Raw genomic sequence first — 6,000 nt, forward strand, 5'->3', positions numbered from 1 at the left:
GAAGCAGATTGTACTGGGTTAAATGTTACCGGTAGCAGGATAACCTGACCTGACTTTTTTTATGTTAGGAGAATTTAGCAAACACATTTTTTTAATTATGTAAATGTTATAATAAAAATGTTAATAGAGTAATATTTTAGTTATTTACACTTTTTTTTTACAATACATAACAAAAATCATCAAAAAATAAAAAATAATATAATTAATTATTTTAATAAGACGTTAAAAAAAAAGATTTGTTTGCTAATTCTTCTAACATAAAAATTGCGCGCGGACATAAAAGTTGTACATAATTAGTAAGTTTTCATTTCATTAAAGTTTATTTTTCAATCGTTAAGCGACTTTTTCAAATAATTTGTTAAGTGTAGATAATTAAAATAAAAAACGATGCGTGTATGCTATGTAAGATACGCTTTTTCTTTTGCTTTAATAGTATTTAATTATTTTACAAAAATTTTAATATTATTTTTCATTTTATAGGTTGTCCATAAAAGCAGACAGCAAGTATTCAAGAAAGTTGCAAAAAATTACCTGCAGAACATCTAACAAGTATCACAACTGTCATCGCATTTTTGTTGCTTTTCAACTCAAATTAGAACTATTATCTGAAATAAAATTGTCACAAAAAATCTGTCTCTTCCTTGTTCAAATAGCTTTTGGAGTGATTTCATCATTTTTTTATTTTATTCATTATAACATTGTTGGCACCACATCCAATACCTGCCTTTTTTTAATTTTTTTTTTGTAAATTCCAATTTGCAGAGGCTATTTGCAGTTTTAAATTTATCCAAAATGTTAGCTATAATGAACTTTGACATTACGTCTTTTAATAGTCGATAAAGATCGTCATATAAAAATGGCATTATAGGTTTAGCATATTGATATATGGCTAAAAAAGATTGCATAATATGAGCTATATGAGCAAAGAAATAAAATTTTGCTATATTTAGAGGATCCTTAGTAGCAGATAAAACAGTTTGGTAGCTCATGCGCGAAGGTTGCTTACTCTTTCGTAAAGATACCCAACACTTAAATATTTTACAAAAGCTCTCCCAAATATTAACAGCTCTTAAAGCCACCTTTTTATCATCAACTCATCAAGTACCACAAAAAGGAAGAGGAAATTGATTACTTTCAGTCACAACAGTAAAGTTTTCCCGTCTTGCAGGAGAATCATGGAGAAGTTTATAAAGAGCTTTTAAAATCTTTTTAATGTCCCTGTTTTGCTTTCCCCAGTTTTGAATGATAGATGAATGATGACCACAAGATCCAGTTGGAATTAGCTTATTAATGTCATTTTTGGAACGATAGTTTTGTAACACAAAGTAGAAGGCCCAATTTGCATTTGGGCCATCCAAAGATACTTGAATAAGTTTGTTTTATTCAAAGATTTCAAACCCAAAATAGATAATAGATAGGTTGAGTTCTTTATTTCTAAAGTTGGTAGTTTAGATGATTATCCGGCACTGCCTAAATTAATCAAAATGGTGTTGACTCTTTTTCATGGTCAAGCAGGGGTTGAAAGAGGGTTTAAAATTAACAAGAACATGTTACAACCTAATTTAATGAGTAAATCATTAATAAGCCAGAGAATTGCGTATGACCATATGAAAGCTCTTGACTTAAACCCGGAATCTATATATATCTCTAAGGAACTGAGAGAATCTGTCGAAAAATCAACAAGAGTCAACAAAAGATTGAAATGGCTGCTTGAAAAGAAACTGAGCTTACAGATGCTTTGAAGTGACTTACTTGTTATAGACAAAAAGGATTTACAATCTAAAAAGGTTATTCTGGAAAAAGTAAAAAAACGCTAAAAAGTGATTCAGATGCAATTCTTGCGAAAGCTGCAAATGATGCTGAAAAAGCTCATACTTATGCTATTGAAGCAAAAGTTATTCTTGAAGAGAGGAAAAAGAAGGAAGAAGAGATTAAATTAGATGAAACAACTGATTTATTATTTAAGAAAAGTAAAGAACTTTGAAATCTTAAATATTAGTTTATTATTATTTATATACAGTAAAATTTAAATTTATATAGATATTTAAAAGATATTCAAATGTATATTATATAAGTTATTATTTATTTTTGAAACAATTTTTAATATTTATGTGGCAATACTTTTTGTTTATAAATAAAATAAAAATTTTGTTTAAACTTTCATCATTGTTTCAGTAGTATTTTTTCTGAACCATTTGGTGTATGTCTGTTTTTCATATTATAATTATATGTTGATTTTCATATTTTAAATATATGTAGCTTTATATTTTACTTTTATTGGGTTGAGGAATAAGTTCGTTCGGTTTTTTTCAAAGAGCTTTCTTTAAACAAAAAACAATAATTATAACAACAAATTAATCAATTATGTATTTGTCGTGACTGTTTACAACCTCCTCCCACTTCTCAACCAATTTATTGATGACAAAAATTGCTATGTCTGGTGTCGAAGAAGTTGTTTAGCCAGTTTTTGAGGTCCTCTTCACCGTCAAAGTTAACACCACTCATTTGATTCGACTAGGAGCGGAAAAGGTGATAATCTGTTGGCGCAAGGTCCGGAGAGTACGGTATATGTTGTAGAACCTCCCATTCAAGCTATTGGAGTACGGTTTTGACGACTTGTACAACATGGGATCTGGCGTTGTTGTGGACCAAGATGACTCGGCCTTGTCGGCCCAGGCTCCGAGCTTTTCAGCAAATTCCATTGAATGAAGATGATTGAGGATCGTCTTATGTTCATTTTTTGCTCACAGTTCATTTTTCGGCCAATTAATGACTTATTTGGGAACCATCTTCCTTGAAAAGTGTCTAAAGATGCTTCTCATTGAATTCTTTATTTTTCTTTTATTTTTTTTTTATTTTTTAGATGCCCCAAGAAGTCCTAACGGTCTTGTCACAGAGCACCGCGGAAGTGCATTTAACCAGGAAGTTCACGCCTCCTTCCTTACCGTGACGCGAAAATTCTGTGGGTTGTTTGCTGCGAGGTATGTCTTCGAGGTCAAGTCGCTGTTTTTGAACTTCGCAAACCATTTCTGTGCTATGCGCTCACCTATAACACCTTCTCCATATACGTTGCAAATGTCACGAGCGGCCTCAGCTGCTTTTGACCACAATGAAAAGCGAAGAAAAGTAGGTGTCGAAAATACTGATTTTTGCCAACTGGGAATTCCATTTTTAAGAGTGAAAAATAGAAAAAACTAAAAATATTCGAAAAAACTAATAACACAATTCTGTAAAACAGAAAAGGCACTGTCTAATGAATACAAACACTTTGCTCACCAACAAACAAATCCGTTAAATAATCTCTTTTTGAAAAAAAACCGAACAAACTTATTCCCCAACCCAATACATTTCTTGTGTAATTCAGTTTATTTTGTTCTGAATGCTATTTATCAAAACAGTTTATAGAGTCAATAAAAAGATAGCCTTTTTCCTTTTTATTTTTATAAAATTTAAATGAATTTTAATAACAATAGTAACAATGACAATATACTAACAATACTTTGATAAATATAATAAGGATGCTTTATATTGAACTGAACATGATTTTTTCATGTATTATTTCCCAACCCTTTTTAAGTCTGGAAAAGCTCATAATAACTATAATAAAAATCAGGAAAAAGAGGTCGATGATCAGTGAAAAAAGATCCACCAGGGAAAAATCAGGGAAAAGTCAGGAAAATCCACTTTAAGACTTTGGCAGACACCCTGAAAATGACCTATTTAAAGTTACAATCCAATTTTAACAGAAGTAGAGAATAAAAATGACGAATAAAAAAGAAGAAAAACTTTGGAATAAGATGCTGTTTAAGTCTTAAGTTTAGCTTCTAAAAGATCAAATTTAAAATAAAAGACTTTGCAGTTTTTTGAAAAAATTGTCCATTCTCAATTGCTTTTTTGCTTCTAAAGTATGTTTATCAACCACCTTTAATACTCGACTTAGCGATTGTTGGATTTCGATGCCACTATTTTCAAAAACAGACCAACCTTCAATTAACTATTGCACGTGCAACCTCTGATAATTTTGGCTTTTCGGTGATAGCGGTATGTTTGCTTGTACAAATATCAAAATCTATGTTTACGTAATCTTCAACAGCAAAATCTTTGTCTACTAAACCATGTGATCTAAGCTCGTTCATGTTCTATTCAAGCAATTGGAAAAGATCATCTCTACCATTTATACTTTCAACATATATTTCCTGCGCGATCCCTGCCCTTCTAAAACAATTTATTACATCCTATGTCGATAGAGCATCCTATGGCTTGACCAACATGTTCATAGCTTCAAGAATGTTAATATTTGGGGTTGTTTTACCAGCATCAATGTATTTGATCTGAAGCCTCAAAACATTCTTGCGATAAAAGCCTTCAATGAAATTATGACTCCCTGGTTCATTGGTCGAGTTTTGTAGGTTGTGTTTATTGTTAAAAGTACTTATTCAATTGCTTTGAGATTGTCAACATTAGGAATAGCTGGGCAGGTATCTATAATTAGAGCAACTTTTCCGCCCTCAACATTAAACTTTGCGTCAAGCCTTCTTACATAATTAATAAAGGTTTTAGAGTCCATCCAGGATTTATTTTGAGACTTGTAATGACGAGGTAGGCTTTTGACAACTTTGAAACATCGTGGTTTTTCTGCCTTTCCAATTATAAACCTAGGTAGCTTTTCATCAACCCCATTTATTGCTGCTAAGTCTGTTAAACAAACTTTGCTTAATTTTCCTCCTGCACATGTGCAAGATGCAAACGGTGCGCATGTTGTTTACCTTTTGTATAAAAGTTTTTCCGTCGGAGGCTGTCAATAAAATAAACCAAACTCGTCAGTGTTGTAAATATCCCTCAATTCATACCGTGAGAGTATTGTGGGCAAATGGGATTTGACCTTTCCTCGTCAGAAATAGTTCAAAAAACAACATGTATTTTTCCACCGATCAAGCTACGTTTCTAAAGCCTTAAATTCTGCAATGCTGAGCTCTTTTGAAAAATCTAAAGCTTCCTCCCTAATGCTGTGTCCACCAATCGGTACATATTATTCACGTGCGTTTATAAACTATTTATATACATTAACCAAACTTAACTTTTGTCTATTTGCTCTAAATTGATCAGACTCATCTAAATTTTGCTTTTTGCTCTATATTGATCAGACTCATGCTTGCTGACTATGTCTTCTTTATGCTTAACCCAGTAAGTTAAAGTGTTTTGAGGAATACTAAACTTTTTTTTTTATATTTTTCTTTGATTGTCAGAACTGTCTTCTTTTGTGCGGATGCCAAGTTGAAATTTATACCGCTCTACGTGGCAATGTCTTCAATTTATTAATTTTATTTTAATAACATTATTTCGTTTGTTTTATTTTGATAATGCTCCAAAACGTAATGTTTTGAAATGAGACTTTATCAAGAGGAGTAAAAAATTATTTCGAATAACAGCAGGTTTGAATAACTGATGGATATTTGTATGAGTTTGTTAAGTAAAATTTACGGGGAAGATTGCTTCGAATAAGTGGAAAATTCGTATAAGTTTGAATAAGCGGGAAACTACTGTATTTGTACGCTCGTACATATAATGTTTATATAATAAAAACCTTTTTTGTACGCATAATAAAAACCTTATTTGTACGCAAAGAATGTTTAAATTCTTTAGTTTTCTGCTTCAGTAGCTATTAGGTCTAGTGAAGACAAAATTATTTGCGCCATTGTTGTCCTTAAATATGTTTTAATGTGCTTAAGGATCTTTTTGCAGTTGCTACGCCAATGGGTAATGTCAAATATACATAAGAGCTGCTATTATATTTTTAAATGAGCAACTTATACAATGATACGTTATTGTGGACACGGGTGAAATGCAAAAATGCGGGAATTTTCAATGCGTAAAATGCGGGAAAAAAGTGCGTACAATTTTTCTTAACCCTAAGCTTATCGCTGCCCTAACCAAAACACTAAGTCAATGATGGTAGATTAAACCTTCTTAGTTTTTCGCAGTATTAAAGATGTCTTAACC

This window comes from Hydra vulgaris, chromosome 02 (genome assembly GCF_038396675.1).
Source record: "Hydra vulgaris chromosome 02, alternate assembly HydraT2T_AEP".
NCBI classification, from domain to species: domain Eukaryota; kingdom Metazoa; phylum Cnidaria; class Hydrozoa; order Anthoathecata; family Hydridae; genus Hydra; species Hydra vulgaris.